The 20,101-nt window shown below is 36.7% G+C and overlaps 1 protein-coding gene across 1 annotated transcript in view; it reads right to left on the bottom strand.

Moving 5' to 3' along the window:
- LOC142344760 (kinesin-like protein KIF2A) overlaps positions 1-20,101 on the bottom strand; it is a 127,684-nt gene that overhangs the window by 51,364 nt on the left and 56,219 nt on the right. The window lies entirely within an intron of this gene.

Here is a 20,101-nt window from a genome sequence, read left to right on the forward strand (position 1 = left end):
TCTAAAAGTGACTTGTTTTGCAACACTAGCAAACTATTTGTGCGCCAGCAACAGATTTGGTCAATTGTATGTGTTATTTCTTTACTCGTGCTCTCAAAATTGAATTCTGTTGAATTTATCGCTAGAAAAAATATATGGAAAAAAATTATGAACCAAGATTTTAATAATTAAGTATCTGTCAACAAAAAAATTGTCCACTTGTATTGAAAAATCATCAGCAAGCTCATTTTCAGGAACAACAGCAGGACCATAACATAAGCTAAAGCAATTATCAATCAAAGACAAAATTCCGAGTTCTTATTCAAAACCGGAAATCCGATAATTCCTAAAAAAAAATTTTTCCTTCAAGTCTTTTTTGGCAAATCCTAGGGCAAGAAATCGCTTTGCTTGCTTTTGAATGTGTTCAATTAGCAGTGAACTGCAAATTGCAATTTCTCATGTGATTGTTTACGCCACCTTTTAATCCGCGTTTTCACATTGGTTAGCTCTAAATTTTGGTATTTTTGTTGGTTTCAGGTGATTTAAGTTGATTACTTGCCTGGAGGATTGAGGTAGTGAAAATGGTTCGGATCGGATTTTTGGTTGGGGGTTTTGGGTTTTTTTGTTGTGCATTTGTGGAAGGAAAATTGGAGGGAGGCTTGGAGTGAAGGAAAAATAATGAAAAGTTTTAAGACAGAAATTGAGTGAAGGAAGTAATGCAAGAAAGAGGGAGAAAGAAATAAGGGAAAGAAGAGAAGAAAGAAAGATGAACACGCAGTGCATCTCCGGCAGCCAGTGTACCTCCAGCGATGAGTGGTTGTTCCCGAGCGGGAAAAGAGTGTGGGGCCAGTATCAAGGCCTCAGCTTGATTTCAACAATCATGCTGCTTTCCTTTACTTGTACACTGGAGTCAGAGTGTGGGGCCAGTATCAAGGCCTCAGCATGATTTCCACGATCATGCTGCCCTCCTATACTGTTACCCTGGAGTAAGAGCAACTTCAAGACTTAGACTGATCCCCGTGGTCATTCCAGTCTCATACACTGATTTTTTTGATGTGGTGTCCATCGGTTCATTGGTTTGTATTTATATACATACACATATCCGGCATCCAAGCATACATTCAAAGATGCAAACACATATACAACCATTCATGCACAAAAAATAGTCCGGTCAGTGTGTTTTTGGATGGTTTCAGCTAACGTCTCGATTCATACCTCAAGACGTCCGCATCCACTTTCTTCCTTTGGTTTAGATTTATGAAAATTTGCAACTGTTTTTGATGGCTTCAACTAACGTCTCGAGTCGTAACTCAAGACGTCCACATGCACCCTTGTTTTAGAACTATGGCTTTGTTCTGGTTTTTTTCTCCTTTCAACTCTTTTCTTTTTTATTGTTTTTCATTTTGAATGGCAATCTAACGTCTCGAATTATACCCCAAGACGTCCGCATCCACCATTTTTTGATTTTTTCATACAATGTTTTGCAAATGCGTTTGATACATCTTGATCTGGCTCCAAATTAACAAATGTTTTTCTACTGTTTTGTATTTTTTTATTTTGTTTTGTTTCTCACAGGAGGCATTCCGAGCCTAATTTTTGGATTGTTTTGACTGTTCCTAAATTTTCTATTTGATGTAGTTAGTCTACGCTCGTCAACATTGGCATTTTTTATGCAAGTCTTATAGTAATATTTTGCATTTTTTGTTAGGATCAGTTTTTGTTTTATTTGCGCAAGCTTCATTTGCATACTTGTATAGTGGTCATACCATTGTTTTGTATAGATAATTTTTCTGTTAGTGTAAGAAGATTGTCCATTGCGCATCTGCCAGATCAGTAGGGTCGCTGTTGATCTCCGAACAGGTTTAGTTTTTCTCTGTGATTTACCAAGTGTGCGTTTACTTTGCTCTCGCAAAATTGTCCCAGGCAGGATATTAATGATAATGGTCTGCTTTCTTTCAGCGTTTTATGATATTTTCTTATTTTTTGGAATCATTGTTACAGTTGTAGTTTTCCGTTGTACTGGTTACGTGTCCTAGTTGAAATGGTGCTTGACTTTTTTTGCGCTATGGTGTCTTTTGTTTTTAATGGTAGTTGTTTTATCATCTGATAGCTTATTTCGCCATGTCCTGGTGCATTCATTTTTTTATGATTTCCTAAAATATTTTTAAGCGTTACAGGTTTTAAATCCTTGTCTTTTCTTCCTTGTTCACTTAATTCGGTTGCCTTGAAATTTGTTTCTCTTATTTTCAGTTAAACAATTTTCTTGTGCTTCTTTGCTTTGTCTGCTTTTGATTCATTTGTTTTCATTGTTGCTTTTTTAAACTTTTCAGCGAAGGAATCTGCAGCTTCCTAATTATTCATTGGTATTATTTCGTTCTTTTATTGATTTTGGTTTAGTAATATTTCTGCAGCTTTCCAAAAATTGTTTCCCTTTCCTGCTTGGTTTAGTTTGTCAATAATTTTCAATTGTTTTTTTCTCTACTCATTTTGTTTATTTCTTTTGTCGGTATGTTGATCTTGTCTCATATTATTTGGCGTTGTGTTGTGTTTTTTTCGTCGTTTCATCTTAATTTGTTTTTTTTCTCTCTAGATTATGTTTTTCTCTTGTCAGTTTTTGATCTGCTTGTATGTAGCTATGTGTTTATTCACATATATGCTCTCTCTGTATGCAGCTTGAACGTTTCATGTAATTTTGTCTTAATTTCTTTCTTTATCTTTTTGTTTCTGAGGTTCCTATCTGGGTCATCTGACTTTTGCAAGATATAATTTTTCTACGTTTCCCAGTTAACATTGTTATGTGATTGAATTGGTCTATCTATGTTAAAGGTGCTCACAGTTGGGTAAAGATCACTCGGATTTTCGACGAAGACCTAAAATTTATCAAATAAATTGTTATTTAAGATTTGGCTAGGTGTAAATCAAGTGTTCCACCATCTTTGTGCAAGTGTTCGTAATTGTGGAGTATTATAAAGTTTTCCTCGTCAAGCCATTATTCAATTATTCTTCCCGTTCTGTTAGTGAGTAGGTCATTGGCTCCAATCATAGGATGTTTTATTGTGATGTCACCAGTAATTAAGTGGGCTTTGTTGTTTGGTATTTTTTTGTTATTAGGTCCAAGAGTTTTATAGTGATATATTCTTGTCTTTATTTGCTTTCTGATTTATATGTTTTCTTTTCTCTAAGTTCTTAACCTAATCGATATTTTATGTAGATTTCAGACCCTAAACGGCTGTGTTTAGTGTTTTCTGCTAAGATATAAACCTCTGAGTTTGGGAAGTTTTTCTCATCTAAACTAGTTTTGTTGAGGCAAGCTATGTCAACTTGTGTTTTTTCCAGTATATCTTATATTTCTATTTCATTTTTGTTTAGTCCGCCACAGTTTAGTTCCGTGACTATTACTCTATTTAGCAACTTTTGTTTCTCAATCATTTTGTTTCTAGTTTTAACCGGTTCATTATTTTAAAATACTCAAGCTGTCGCTTGATTCAGCCCTGAGTGTTCTCGTTTTTAGTTCTCTTGTCGTTGAGAATGTTTGATTTTTGTCTCTTTTTCCCTTTTTCTACTGTCTGTTTATTGTCTTTTAATATTTCACAAAGATTTTGTGATGTCCTCCATGACCATTTTCCTAATATTTTCTCCGGTTTTTTCTTTCAACTTTTTTGTATTTCGTAAGTTTACGTTTATTTGTTCAGTTTGGTTTTGAAGGTCTGTTCTAATTTGCTCATTTATGCTTTTTGTTATCTGCTCTGCTTTTTATCAGGTTTGCTAAAGTGACCCGTTGTATATTTTTGAGGTTTTTCTCGATTTTTGTTTGAGCTTCAATTGCTATTTTTTGTGCTCTTCCTTTGAGTTTGTTTTTTGGTTGATTTTTGAGAGACTCTGCATATGACGCAGCGCGTATTTGTTGGTTTGCTTCTTTGTATTTTTGACATCCTATATAATCAGCGCAGTGCTTTTCAATGCAGTTTGCTCAGTAAGGTTCATTTTGATAGCAGTCTTCGATGTGGCGTTGTCCACCGCATCTTGGACATCTTTGTGCGCTTTCGCAGTTTGCCTCTTTGTGACCATGTGCTTGGCAATCACAGCATTGTAGTACTTTTGTTTGCTGTTTTGACGGTTCTCATTTGAATTCTTCTAGGCAAACTATTACCCATCCATGATTGCTTGCTTGCCTGGTTTTCATTTTTCGATAAGACTCTAACATGTCTTTTTTGTGTGATCTTGTTGGCTGCCTTTGACTCTTAAAACATCGTAGGGCTGAACTCATTGTTCATTTTGTTGGTTCTTCAATTGTGATCAGGCTGACTTCTAGCAAAACTTTTGAAAATATGATGCATGGGATTCCTTTTTCCGGACTTTTGTAGTTGTTAGAGTTAACTTTTACTTTGCACCTTTGAAACTCGTGTTTAATTTTTTGTGGTGTAAGTGATTCGGATGCCTCTTTGTTTGTGGCTTTTATAACGAAGCCATTTTCATTGGAATTTTTTTACACTGCTCATGTCTCTTTGGTTAGCAAGTCTCGTTTATGAACGCTTTTAAACAAAAGCTCTCCTTCGCCATTTTTTTAAGCATTTGGTTAATTTCAAGAACGCAACCCAGTCAGTTCCACAGTTTTTATTTGTGTTACATGTCCCGTTTACTTTGATGTGATTTTATGCTCAGCAATATTGCAATCTAGAAGCATCTATCGTAAATTCTCTGTTCACTCATGTTGGTCTGGATCATTTCTGTTTCACCCCCTCCCTCCGTTTTAAATAACCGGTTTGTTTACAACCCAGAAAAGGGCACTTTTAGTCCTTAGAGATCTCTTATTTTAGGTATAATAAACTGGTGGCACCGGCACTGGTATAAAATTGGATGGATTTTTGCTACCAGTTCTCAAAAAACTAACAGCCATAAAGCCAATCCAATCAAAGATAAGAACAAAACTGGTAGATTAAAACACGCATTGTTAACTGTCTGCGTACAGTATAGGCAAATTTGAACTCCTATAAGATGAATTTTATGTCTTGATTTCAAAATTTCGCTGAATCTTTAAATTGTAAATGCAATTTGTGCATAATGGTACATTTAATTGTAGGAAATGCAATCAATATGCTATAGCATGCGTAAGAGTTGACATCATTTGGTTTTCTTCTAAAAGTTAATTGCATTGAACTACTAGCAAAATGTTTGTGCATCAGCAACAGATTTGGTCAATTTTTGTGTCAGTTCTTAACTCATCCTCTAAAAAAGGAATCTTGTTGAGTTTATCAATAGATAAATAAAAGGAAATATTCAGGGATTTTATTTTAGGTATCTGTCAACAAAAAAAATTGTCCACGGGTAATCAAAAATCATCAGCAAGCTCATTTTCAGGACACGAAGGGAACCATTACATCAGCTAAAACCATTTTTAATGAAAGACAAAAGCCAGAGCTTTTCTTCAAAAACAAAAATTTGAATATTCTTAGCGAAAAATGTTTTTCCTTCAAGTCTTTTTTAGCAAACCCTTTTGCAGAAATCGTACCCTCAGATGATAACATTCAGCCATCAAAAGCAATGCATATGTAACATTTGAGACAAATGTTAAATAGCAGTAAGGAGGTAATGTAGGAGGCATGCAAACCTCAATACCATGAAGATGAACTAAGAAGGGGAATTTCCGACAACAAATTACTAGAAGTACAGTTCGGGATTACCTCAAAACGCTCAGCGTTAACCCAAATGAACTGCATTGTTCCATCTGTTTGAAATTGTCCACTGGAGACGAGGGAATACTTATTGTTTTGTATCATGACTTCTCCAAAGCGTTCAATTGAGTTTATTATCGAATCCTATTACAAATGCTTCAACAGTATGGAATATGTGGCACTCTGCTACAACTGATATTCAATTACATGGCTGAACGCTTAAATTGCGTAAAAAGTCAAGGCATCTGGTTAACTGTCTCTAAGTTAATTGCGGTGTCCCTCAAGGACCTCAGCTCGGCCCGTTGTCTTTCCTCACCTACATCAATGATCTTTTACTACAATATAAATCACTCCGCTACGCCTACGCCCACATTGTAAAACTTTTTTGCACTTACATCGGCGAAATGCAGAGTGATAATAAAACCATAGAAACCTGGCGCAGAAAAATGATATCACTAAACTCATTACTAAACTTTGCCTTCGTAAAACTCCTTGCAACCTATTGCTCTAGACTCTGGTTTATAGCTCCAGAAATTTGTGAAGAACCAGAAATTCTCCTGTTTTTGCAGAAGCGAATTGACCACGAAATCATAAATATACATCAAATTGAGAAAATGAACCCTATCAGGTAACCAGCAGACAGTGAAATGTACCTGTCTGAATTTCCTTGGTAAAACTCAGTCCTACAAGCTGAACAACGGGAACAACTGTACGAGGTATTACTTGAGTTCATTGATGTTCGAGTAGATCCAATTTTGTGCTGTTGCAAAGAGAACTGTAAATTAGGTTAATCCCCACCAAATATCTGCTTTAATTTAAACAAGGACCTCTGATTCATATCCACCTAGCAGACGAACAAATTGCGGCACTTGCCAAACTGCATATTACTGTGTATTTACCACGCTCTCTCAGTCACGACTGCTTGCACTTAACTTTTCGTCATGCACCTACGCCTATAAATGTCTATCCCAAGGGCTTAGCAAGTCTGTGACAGAGTTTAGCGCCTTCATTCGGCACTATTTGGTTTTGTGTCTGGAAGAACATTTCTGTACACGGCAATTCAACTCTGCGAATAGTTGTGCACAGAGGTTTTCTGCTAGACAAAAGTCCACAAGTAGTTCCAAATGAGAGACATAAATCCTGTCGGAAATTTGCTCAGTCCTTGGACTAGACATTTTTAGGAGTAGTTGCGGAAGAAAACTCTATTGCAAGCAGTTTCTGCGACCTAAATTCTCATGCATTCGGAAATCGGGCCTATGGTTTTCGCCAGAAAAAAACTCAATCGCCACAAATTGCATTGAGTTTCTTGGAAAAGTAATAACGCCAAAGGGATCTCACGCGAGAAAGAGAAAATACAATAATTTCCCGAACATGTTAGGATGCCTCATATTTTAAAACAAATTAGACAACTACGTGGATTCGCACATTTTTACCGAAACTTGTTCCCCAAAATTGGCATGACTCTGCTCCCGTTCGATAGATTGTGAAAAAGCAACAAAATTTGAACCAACAAACAAGCATTGACACCAGATGTTGAAAGAAATGAGATTTTAACTGAAACAACATCAACCATTGCTGATTTGAGCTCAGAACTTGTTTAGCAGCTACAACAGACAGGCATGTACAACACACATACACAAAAACCAATTAGACATCTAAAAAATGAACTCTGTAGTCAAACGAGTTCGTCGACAAACGCAAAAACGTTCCCCAATTCGAAAAGAAAAAATTAATTGAAAATCATTATCACTAAACAACACCCAATTAGTTTCAAAGAAGAGCAGAACAATGGTGACGGCATCAGACAAGTTCGTCAGTGGAAAAATGAACTAGCACCATCAGCAAAAAGCCGTAAAAATTTTTTCAAACAAATAAACCAATTAAGGATTGAAGATGAAAATCTTTACCGGTTCCTCTATGTTGACGTCCGGAAAACAGAATTTAAACAATATTGTCTACAAGAACACCTGTGGAAAGAGATGATCCTCTATCAAAGACACAACTCTCAAACAACAGGACAGATTTGAATTAGCAAAACCATGCAACAGTTCCAACGATGCTCTTTATATCTGTGGGTTTACAGAATATTGGATCGATTTCATCAAAAATGACTTGTCTCCAGCTTGACTTGTCTCCAGTTAAAGAGACTACCAGATAGCTCATTGAAACCCCACTGACTTCAGATGTTTTCACGACAGTTTTTACGAGGAGACATGCTTCAAACTGACCTTGTTGGAACCTTTAACTTGCCTGTTTTTAAGTGTTTTCTTTGTGGAATTGAAGTCCTAACAAAAACTGTTTTTTGCAGTACAGCAGACACTGCAGCAAGAGACTAAGTTAGACTAAGTGTTTCGAATTTGACGAACGAATTAGACAAAAAACTAGATGTGACGGTTAAACATTCTACATTGAAGAATCCACAAACAATAGGGGCTATCGAGAGAACAAACGTACCATTGAAGCGTGTACTACGGCTGAAAACAAACGAACCATAGAAAAATGGGCATAAATATGTGCCACTATCTGCATTTATCTTCAACACATCCTATCACTCTTTTATCGGATAATTTCCATCAACCTTGTTTCTTGACCGTGAACGAATAACACTGATTGATTTCCAATTTTTGCGAACTAACAGGGAAGTTCGTGGCCATTATTAAGACTAGGGAGCAGTACAAGTTGTAATGCACACAAAATTTGAAGAAGTTAATCTCAGTCCCTTAGATTCAAACCATCGCTATCAAAGTAATTAAGATGAAAAGGCATTACCAAACCCATTAGACGAAACCCAAGGTAACCACACAAGCCTACAGAAACATGGATAACACCAAAAATGAAACAAAACTAAACACCTCAAAAATGGTGTAAACTTCACGCAATATGTGCACAAAATTCGGCTGCAATTTTTAGATAAAAACCAGAAGCTGTTGAAGATCTCGACATCACCGATTCATTGAAATTTGTGCCCGATCTCTAAAGAATTCATGTCAAAAGTGAGCCAGAGTTATTTGGTGAATATTTGCCAAATTTGATGGAAAATGAGATCAATGAGCAACAGCTACATTTTTAGCTAACACTAATGGCTGAAGATAAACTATCACTTACTTTTTAGGCATGCCATCGGTTTCACTACCGCCTGCGCCAGCAAGATTACGAAAACCTTCAATAGTAAGAGCTTTGCCAAATCGAACTCCCTTTATTTCTGGAGTAATTCAACCGCAAGCTCGATGAAAGGGAGCCCAAAAAAGACATCATTCCCGAAGAAAGAACACAGACACGCCCTGCGATCTTGAGGGCCGAAACGAAACTCCGCTATCGGTAATATACGACAATGGACAACTAGAAACAAAACAGTCAATTGAACCAGTCATTAGATCAAAAATCAGAAAAACGAATCTTTCAGTGAAACAAAGCAAGTACGACGCAACAATCACAACCAAAATTGGGCGCTGCATTTTATATCATCGCCTAGCAAACTTATAGCCCTTTTTTCGACAAAGATTCAACAATTCAACTATTTTCAACAACATAAAACAAAAAGTTTTTAAATTTTCTTTCCCGAAAAAAGAAACAAAGAAAAATGAAGTTCAAGCAAGCATTGAAGATTATCAAGAAGGAATATCTAACAGCACATCACAGCCACAAAGCAAATCTAAATGCCCGAAATAAATGAAAGCACAAAAATCATTTCAATCAGGCAACCAATACATGCACAATTCACAAAACCAGCAAATTCACAACCACATGCACAATCACAAGTTTTCTCGCAATCCACACCATAAACCTTACTCATTTGATTATTGCTCATCTAGCTTCCAAATAAAATTGAAGATGCATGTGAAGATGTCTATTAGTTTTTGTGAAGGCAGTAAGACTCCTCAATTACATCAAATTTTACCTATTAAATGAATTTTTTTGACCACTAAAATCACAAAAAATGTTTTGAGAAAAATCACTAGGAATTGCATCATCGATCACCCTAGCTATTACGCACTTGACATTGCGCTGCATAATTTTGAATATATGCTCTGAGAGTATCAAATTTCGGACATAGTCCTCCCAAGACCTGAAGGTAAAAAAAATGAGTAGAGTCTTAGCGCTGTTTCAAGCTTAAATGTAAATGTTTTTTGGACCTACCCATCAATGTATAAAATTCAGACGACCACTATAGGTAACCCAACTACTCTCATAATAATAGGTAGCAAAAATAATCAAAAAGAGCCACGAATCTCATAGTTTATTAAACAAATTACACAAAATTAGTAAAAAACCACTTTCGGGCCTTACTTTTCTGTGTAAAAACATTGCTGAGGGCCCATAGACGCTGATAATACCCTTACTACTGCTCACATCTACATAGTGAGCGCCATATTATCAGATACTATAATAACCATTTAGTTCCTAAAAAACCAGCACAAAATAGGCGAAAAATTGGAACAAAAACACCAGCTAAAAATTGCACTTTCCCATCTCCCAGAATTCCTACCGGCCCCCAAATTTTGCATATTTGCAGAGTCAAATTGAAATAAATTGAAAATATCTTGAAGTAGGAGGCTCTTATAATTGATCATATCTTTCGATTGATGCCACTCATTTGACTCTATGTGCCATAAACAGGAAACGCAAACGCAAAGAATAATCGGATCAAAAACTGGAAAACTATAAAAAAAGGATTTCTGCTTCTACGAGCTCTGCGCTCACGAGCTTACAGCTAACGCTTCTACGAGCTCACGCTTCTACGAGCTAACAGTAGTTGAACCGTATTATTGCTTTACAATCAACCCTTTATATAAATACTAATTTACGAACCTGTCATTTTTGCCCAAAAAATGTATTCAAGTTTATTCTAAGTTACCGCAATTTAGCCTAGCAATCGTTGCCAAGGTGGACAATTAAGTGCCAAATAAAGTAAGAGTAAAATACTCTCAACATGCAAACCTACCTAAAAAACGTTAAAATTTACTTGAGTAACAATTTTAATAACAATAACCGAGCCAATTTTTCTGTAGTGAAAACAAACATTAAAAATGCTTGCATTTTTAACACGAGCAAAACAGGAAAAAGAGATTGAATAATTTTTTTATAGTAATGGGATCTGGCTCTCCTTCAACCTTCCCCCTTACCCTACCGATTAAAAAACAAAAATCTCTATCGACCCCAAGCAATGTCTCCTCACGCCAATTCTTTGAAAAATCTTAAACCAGCAGCACAGATGGTCCTATGAGTGTCAATACTGACTGCGCCCACCAACTAGGCTGTTCTAAAAAACCCCCCGTCAAAATGCAAACAGAAATTTGTCCTGCGACCTTTTGGAATTTCCCACGCATCATATCTTTGAAGGAGTTTCAAGACTTTAGCGATTGCGTTGCCCCACCCAACCCGACCTTGCATAAACCTCTTCCTACCAAAAACCAATGCCGCCTCTGATTCCTCCTTGCCGTTTCAACATGCTCCTCAGTGAACCAAACTCCCATTCAGTAAATTCTTCCATCACCTGATCATCGGCCCACTAAAGTCTACAACAAGCCCAACCTAAAAATTCCAACCTACTTGCCATGGAATATCCCTGACCAAACGTTCCGATTGATTTATTTGACCCATCCCCATGTCTCTCCCAATAGTTACCCCAACTCCTCTAAATCCCTTCAACGCTCCCACATCCCGAACAACCAATCTAGCAAAAACACTTACTGTCCCTCCAACAGTGTCGACGCACTTAAGTAATTCCCATCTAAACACTTCCTCAAACCCCATCCCCTACCCCCTTAATGAGGTCGGCCACGTACGCTTACCCACCACCAATGACTTCTCCGTCAATCTTCAGTCTCTTCCTCTCCACGCTTCTTCCACACTAATTACTAAAAACCTAAATATGCACAAAATATAGAACATCCCCATTTTCTAATATCCCTCACGCTAGATTAAAAAACTACCATGCCAAAATTCAAGCTAACACTCATTGCAATTGAATTCTCTGCTTTCTGTTAAATCAACCACATTTATGTTTAACACGCCAAATTATAAAAAAAACATCAAATTAATTGTAACTAAATTCGATTCAATTAAGTAATTGCATTTTCTCGCTCCCAACATTCGCTCTTTGCTCAGTCTCACAATTGAAAGGTTGCTGAACTTCCTTCGCTTCCCCTTTCTAGTGGAATTTGGCCTCACACTCACCTTCTCCGACACCCTCCTTAACACATCACCTCCATTCCAACCCAACCTTTCAACAGCTTTAAATTGTCTTGGCGGAGACAAGACCCCGACTGGTGTCACCTCTACCCTACCGATTAAAAAACAAAAATGTCTATCGACTCCAAGCAATGTCTCCTCACGCCAATTCTTTGAAAAATCTTAAACCAGCAGCACAGATGGTCCTATGAGTGTCAATACTGAATTCGCCCACCAACTAGGCTGTTCTAAAACCCCCCCGTCAAAATGCAAACAGAAAATTGTCCTGCGACTTTTTGGAATTCCCCACGCATCATATCTTTGAATGAGTTTCAAGACTTTAGCGATTGCGTTGCCCCACCCAACCGGACCTTGCATAAACCTCTTCCTACCAAAAACCAATGCCGCCACTGATTCGTCCTCGCCGTTTCAACATGCTCCTCAGTGAACCAAACTCCCATTCAGTAAATTCTTCCATCACCTGATCATCGGCCCACTAAGGTCTACAACAAGCCCAAACTAAAAATTCCAACCTACTTGCCATGGAATATCCCTGACCAAATGTTCCGATTGATTTATTTGACCCATCCCCATGTCTCTCCCAATAGTTGACCCAACTCCTCTAAATCCCTTCAACGCTCCCACCTCCCTAACAACCAATTTAGCAAAAACACTTACTGTCCCTCCAACAGTGTCGGCGCACTTAAGTAACCCCCATCTAAAAACTTCCTCAAACCTTATCTCCTACCCCCTTAATGAGGTCGGCCACGTACGCTTATCCACCACCAATGACTTCTCCGTCAATCTCCAGTCTCTTCCTCTCCACGCTTCTTCCACACTAATTACTAAAAACCTAAATATGCACACAATATAAAACATCCCCATTTTCTAATATCCCTCACGCTAGATTAAAAAACTACCATGCCAATATTCAGGCTAACATTCTGGTTTAAAGAAACTGATCGAAACAAACAGTTTAGTCCAGTGTTATTTCAAAAAATCATTTCAATAGCAAACAAACAAATCAACATTTAAACAAGGCATATTTAACTAAAACTAAACCTAAATAAGCAACAACTGAAGTCAATAGCAAAACAACACCTTAACAAAAACAAAGCTCTTATTTCATTTATTTCAGTCAATAAAAAATCTCCCTCTTTTTAAGAAGTTTTTCTCTCACTTTTTTACGTGAACGTCAACAAAACCAGCATTAACTTACAAAGGCACGCAAAAAGCAATCACAAATCAACAAAACAAGGCCCCAGTACACAAAATTGTCAACCACATAACCATCATCTCCTCCCAATTATCACGAACTGAGGCCCTCTCTTTGCACGCTATGTTTCCCTTCAGATAACTTCCATTTTCACAACACCAAATCACAAATTTAGAAAGTGTTTTTGTAAGACAGTTGAAATTTGGTAGTAAATAAACACATTGAAAACACAAATACAATCAAAAGGCACGAAATCAACCGTTCCATTCTTAAAACATTAGCGACGATACTATTAAAAATCTTTCGAAAAATAAAGAGCACTACTAAAAACGGTATTCAATGGTAAAAATTGATATGCGCAATCATTAATAATTGAGCAAAAAACACAAACTTAGTTTTAAATAACCAGTCAGCAAGCTAGCAGAATTAGCAGAAAAGATCATGCAAACGTGTGCACTTGTAACTTATCTAGAGTGTTCACTGAACGATCGTTTGTATTCAATTTAAAAGTGTAAGAACTCAGCATTATGATATTCTTCATGATAATTTCGAAAAAATTTTTTTTGTTCAAACAACAATTTGATACATAATTGTCCAGCAGAATATTCTTCCACAAAAATTCACGATTACTTTTAGCAGAAAAATTTGTGATTGTTGAGTTCTTGATACCATTCATTCATTAGATGTTTACCGCAAAAGGAGCAATCGAAGATACTTTACAAATCTTTTGAATATAAGGAAAACACCATCAAATTTCTACCCTCCGGATTTCTCCCCAATTTAATTTAGGAGCAGTTCAATGTAAACTTGCTTATAGAAAAGTTTCAACGTGAAAAGAACAAAGCAGAACAAAAGGTCAGAAATCTTCGGGGGACAACATGACAACTTTTGGTAGAAGATCAAGACGAACCACTCAAAGACCGCTATCGAGCACCATTTGTATCAGCAGCTGCAATTCCCGCAATGGATTTTGTCGGCAGTGAATTTTTAATGGCTGGATCAGAATTCGGCCTATCAGGCGTCTTCGGTCTATGTCAACAAAACGGTCAAAAAAATTCCGAAGACTTTGACCGCCCAAACAATACAATTCACTACAAACAAACTACGCTCTAATTTCAAAAGCGATTCATAAGAAGAAATTCTTATGATTTTCAACGAAATCTAAAACAATCCAAAAGACCATACAAGAAACACAAAATAAAAAATGAGAAATCATCGAAGAATTGTTTGAAGTCTTTCAGCATATTTCCCATATTCTCCGCGACCGTAATCAGGTACTTGTTCGTTCCTGATTGTGTTAGACCAAACATTTCCCAGGTCTATGGTGCTTTGAAAATTGTCTGTTGCTATTCACAACTCTGTGTTAGAAGAACAGTAAACGGAAGTGCACCGCTTGAGTTTAGCAATACTGATGCAAGATCGTCTCTCCCATTAAGACCCTAAACTAATTTGAATAGTGTCGACATTTCACCAAGGACTCTTATTAACTTTGACAGTCCCGTTAGCGTAAAGCCAAATAACCTTCAACGTATAGGTGTCAGATTTTATCACAATGCCCAATGCCACACAAAAAACAGGAGGAAGTACTTCATTGGCTCACAGAAGGAAAATACCTTGCTGTATCGGAAGACTCAATGGAAACTATAGTCATGACAACAGAACATTTCGGTAACTGTTTAGGATCTTCTCGATAGCGCAGATAACCCATTTTCTGTGGAGTTCATTTTTGCCCAGTCATATTCATTGGCAACACTGCTCTTTCACTCCGCCAATACCACACTAACAGTTTGCGATACACGAAAGGTACTTCTAACATCATCAGAACAACCCTTGGTTACGGTAATTGACCTCTCACATCAGCGGCACCGGTATTTACAGTACGAAATTACAGTGACGACAATGCTAAGGTGCCACACAGGAAAAGTACCCTGGGTGCACATTTTGCTTGGTCGCTCTAGAATGCGGAACCAATATCAAAACGCCATCAAACTGCATCGGAGTACGTTCATGTGACCCCTCGGAGCATCTGATTGGTGTTACCCGAATTCAACGACATTTTATAAACTTTGAAACAACAACTAAAGCCAACATAGAGCTAATCAGCGAAATAAAAAACACGCACTATGAACTAACTTTTATTGATGAAAGCAAACTACAGGCTAAACCAAAACCGAAAACCCACAAAATGAAATTGCAAAACCAAACTTAAAGTCTATGCCTGAGACGGATGTGCCATTAAACTGTGGTGAATGTTAACAACAGTGTTTTAATCCGAAACTTACTTCTACATGCATTGACTACCATGAGCTAGCAATAGTCCGCCAACTTACTCATAAATTTTGACATCTACAGCATAGCATTGACAAAAAATGAGCCAACCATTCAGGAGTCACAAGGGCAATCCAACAAAATGGAGTCCTGCAACAGCTTCTAATGTTCTCTGTGGCACAAAAACGTGGATCAGGTGGATCATTGCCCAAAAAAAGTGTTCAATAAACAGGGCCAACTCAAAATTTCGAGATTCTAACGAGATCTACCTCATGTAACGACGTTTGCACTAGTGCAGACGAATCGCAGCGCTAAGTAACTATTATATTGTATACGACATAAAAAAAATTATTCGGCTGTTTTCATCGTCCATCATCTTTGTCTCAAAAATTTTTTTGGTGAGCATTTCAATGCCTTTTTTTCATATTTATTGTTCGTTCTCTGTGATTATTTTTTGAGAAAAAATTCAAAAAAGTAACTTAGTTCTAAACTCTAATTAATTTGTGTATCTTACTATTGGAGGCAATCTTTTTGTTTTGTATACTTATATGACCTAATTTTTTGTAATTGTTGCTCATCAACACATAATTTTACCTTGTTTATTTGATCATTAAAACAACCTTTAGAAAATATTTAAATGTCAGAGAGCAGTAAAAGGCGATCTAATAAAAAGCTCAAAATTCCATGTCTTTTTTTAGTTCTGTGAAACTAAAGATCTTCTTTTTCTTTTGCACTTTGTAACTGTCGGCCCTAGCTTTCCGAATTCCCCAACGGCTTTCGTCTCATAAGCCTCTTTTGCCCTAAAAATAGGATGTTTTTCTTCCTTTTACCAAACAACAGGCTATAAGAGTTTCTGCAAATGAGCAATTAAGTAAATGGTAAAACAGTCAAATAATATATACAGTCACGAGCACTTGAAAACACTTTGGTGAAACGACTATTAAAAATGAAAAAATTTGGTGTGTACATTCCTCTATCATGGAGTGTCAGACTTGTTAACAACTATTTTGAAGAAACTTTATCATGCACTCACAAAACAAAAGAGAAAACGCAGGTCGCAAAATTGAAAGCATAACGAGACAATATGATCTCGCTTTTATGCAAAAGAGCTATTGGAAGCTTGAAAATCCGCAGCGCAGATTGAAAATGGTTATGTTCAGTGTCCAAAAAAAGTGTTCAGTCCGTAATCAGTGCACAAACATCAACAAGCTTCCATTAACTGTAACACTTTTTTTATAGAAATAGCCCGAACTCAACAAGCGCGAGTGACTGCGGGGCGGGAATCGACATTAAAATATGAGTCCAACGGAGGCAAGTAGGCGAAATTCTCTTACTTTACATTTTTATTTGCATCGTTGGAAATCAAATCAGATGTTTCGATGAAAGTAAAGAGAAAAATGAAAGAAAGCAAGACGGTTCGAAAAAACATAAATTTGAATTTCAAATTTTCAACAACCGCGCTAACTAAATTTTAGTTAACTAATCTTAAACTGACAAAAAAATTATTCACAAACTCATATATCGCTTTATTTTCTAGCTAGATCAAATCAAGTTCATTTAACAGATGCAAGTAATAGCGAAAATTTGCTTTTTCTCTCATTAATTTCCACTCTTTTTTCATATGAACTACAAAATTTACCACCTAAAAATAAAAAAAGCCAAAAATTAAAGACTATATAAGAAAAAGGTCATAATTTTAAATGTGAAAAAAATCGTATGCTTTATTAGAATCAAAAAAATGTTTAATGTGATATTATAATCCCAGAGACTAGTGATCTTGAAACGTATAGCCGCCAATTTGGTGAATCCACCATTATGGGAAAAGCCAAAACTTTTTGGGGACCATAATTTTTTGAGGAAAAGACTTCTTTTTTCAAAGGGACTGCATATATGTTCCCAGGTTTAGGTGCGTGACCCTAGACCGCTCTGATCAGACCAGTTCCCAGACTTTGCCCCCAAGATCATCGTGCGACCCAAAGCCCTCTGATCAGACTATCCTTTGACCCAAATATTTCGTTCCCGTGAACTTTGAATTCAATCGTTTTAAAAATTGTAAGATCTTTCTAATTATAGAAAATTCTTAAAATTTTTCTAATTCATAAGAAAACTTTCGTAGAAACGAAAACTCTGCTCTCACTTGAGTTAAGCATTTCTTGGTGAAGAAAGCAGCGCCCTAAATTGTAGATTTAATTCGAAGCTTTTTCATCAGCGTGAATAAGTCGTCAACGTGAAATGCGTGTTTCAACAATATACCACCAGGTTTGCAAATGATCTTGGAAAAAACTCTAGGCAAAGTTATCTTGAAGACGAAAAACTTCAATTCAGAATTCAATGCTATCTCAGATTAAGGGGGCAAGACCGAATTGAGCTCTAGTCATATCATCTTCGAGCGCAAACTTGTTCTCGGTGCGCTTGAATTACATGGTCTGGAAAAAGCTTCGAGCGCATTTTTGTCGGGACAATGGTCTGGAACTTGCCTGATCAGAGGTCACTTCGGTCTGCGACGGTCTGATCAAAGGTAGTTTCACGCGCACACCAGTCTGATCAGAGGCCGATTCGAGCGCACACTAGTCTGACCAGAGGCCAAGTCGGGCGAATTTTTTTTTCAAGTTTTTTTTGGTTTTCTCTGCTGACATTTGCTGTCTCTGGTAAGAGTCAACAATAAAGCAATATTCTGATTAGAACTCTAAATTGATCAGAACCAAGGGGTACAAGCTGACATCAAATACCGGTTCCCTCAAGAAAAGACTGATCAGAGTCTGATTCGAACTCACACTAGTCTGATCAGGGGATGGCTTTCGAGCGCACAATAATCTGATCAAAGGTGGTTTTCGAGCACACTTTAAGCTCAAACTTAGCAGATTCGAACACACGATAGTCTAATCAGAGAACACTTCAGTCTGGGTCGGTCTGATCAGAAGCCATTTTGGTCTGGACCTCAACCTGGGATAGTTTCTATCAATTCGTTTATAAGAAAATTGTGAAAAATGCAACATGCAATGATAGGATGAAAAGTCGTATTTATGACAAAATTGTGGAGATTAATTTTGTTCCGTCAACTTTAGCAACTGTTCGTACTGGAAAAAATTTAATGCTTTCTAAATACTGAAAGCTCTTAAAAGTTTTCTAATTATTCAAAAAACCTGAATAATTAGAAACAAAAGGATTTAGATTTTCCGTGATGCGAAAAACGAAGAGTTCAATAAACCGTATCATTAAAATTTCCCTCTCATTATCAACCGAACAGCATTCAAAGCATCATAAAAAAACATCCGCAATGAACCAATGGCTAAAAAGGATTCTTGGTCCTCTGATTTAAGACAGAATATTGAACAAAAACCCTGCAAAAAGTTTTTTTTGGTTTTCTCTGCTGACATTTGCTGTCTCTGGTAAGAGTCAACAATAAAGCAATATTCGGATTAGAACTCTAAGTTGATCAGAACCAAGGGGTAGAGCTGACAGCAACTACCGGTCCCCTCAAGAAAAGATTTTGAATCAACGTAGATCAAGACGTTTTTATGCAAAGCTGTCTAAGTTCATTTATTCAGTTAAAAACAGAAATTAATTACTTACTCAATAAGTTTTTTTGGCATGTTTCTTGGTTTTTATTTTCTTTAGCAATAAGTTTAGAATTGGCTTTTCCTTAGTTGAAAATATTATTGATAACATCAATTTTCATGAAATGAATATGCTATATCGATAGAGGTTTGTTCATGTTCAAAATCATTCTCTGATCAGACTATTTCGAACGCACTTTAGTCTAAACAGAGGCAACTTCTAGCGCAATTTTTTCTGATCAGAGGTGATTTCGAGCGCACTTTAGTTTGACTATAAGAAATTTCGAGCGCACTTCAGTCTGATCAGAGGTGATTTCGAGAGCACTTTGGTATAATCATAGGCAATTTCGAGCGCACTTCAGTCTGATCAGAGGCTATTCCGAGCGAACTTCAGTGTGATCAGAATCTGATTCGAACTCACACTAGTCTGATCAGGGGATGGCTTTCGAGCGCACAATAATCTGATCAAAGGTGGTTTTCGAGCACACTTTAAGCTCAAACTTAGGAGATTCGAGCGCACGATAGTCTAATCAGAGAACACTTCAGTCTGTGTTGGTCTGATCAGAAGCCATTTTGGTCTGGACCTCAACCTGGGATAGTTTCTATCAATTCGTTTATAAGAAAATTGTGAAAAATGCAACATGCAATGATAGGATGAAAAGTCGTATTTATGACAAAATTGTGGAGATTAATTTTGTTCCGTCAACTTTAGCAACAGTTCATACGGGAAAAAATTTATTGCTTTCTAAATACTGAAAGCTCTTGAAAGTTTTCTAATTATTCAAAAACCTGAATAATTAGAAACAAAAGGATTTAGATTTTCCGTGATGCGAAAAACGACGAGTTCAATAAACCGTATCATTAAAATTTCCCTCTCATTATCAACCGAACAGCATTCAAAGCATCATAAAAAACATCCGCAATGAACCAATGGCTAAAAAGGATTCTTGGTCCTCTGAGTTAAGACAGAATATTGAACAAAAACACTGCTGATATTAACGCTGATTGAATAAAAGCATTGTGGAAACGTACTTCGATAGTGAAACTGGAGCACAGAATATTTTCTAGACAGTTACCGAAAAAAAAATAACAAAGACTTAGAAAAGATAAAATAGCCATGCAATCAAGCTAAACAAAAACTTTAATACAACCGGATGTTTGTTGTTTTTAACAAGAAAACTTTATTATTCAAAACAGAGGTTAATAAATTTTAGGCAAAAAGTTAGCAAGTTCAAAAT

Source organism: Convolutriloba macropyga, chromosome 8 (genome assembly GCF_964194025.1).
Source record: "Convolutriloba macropyga chromosome 8, txConMacr16.3, whole genome shotgun sequence".
Lineage (NCBI taxonomy): Eukaryota > Metazoa > Xenacoelomorpha > Acoela > Convolutidae > Convolutriloba > Convolutriloba macropyga.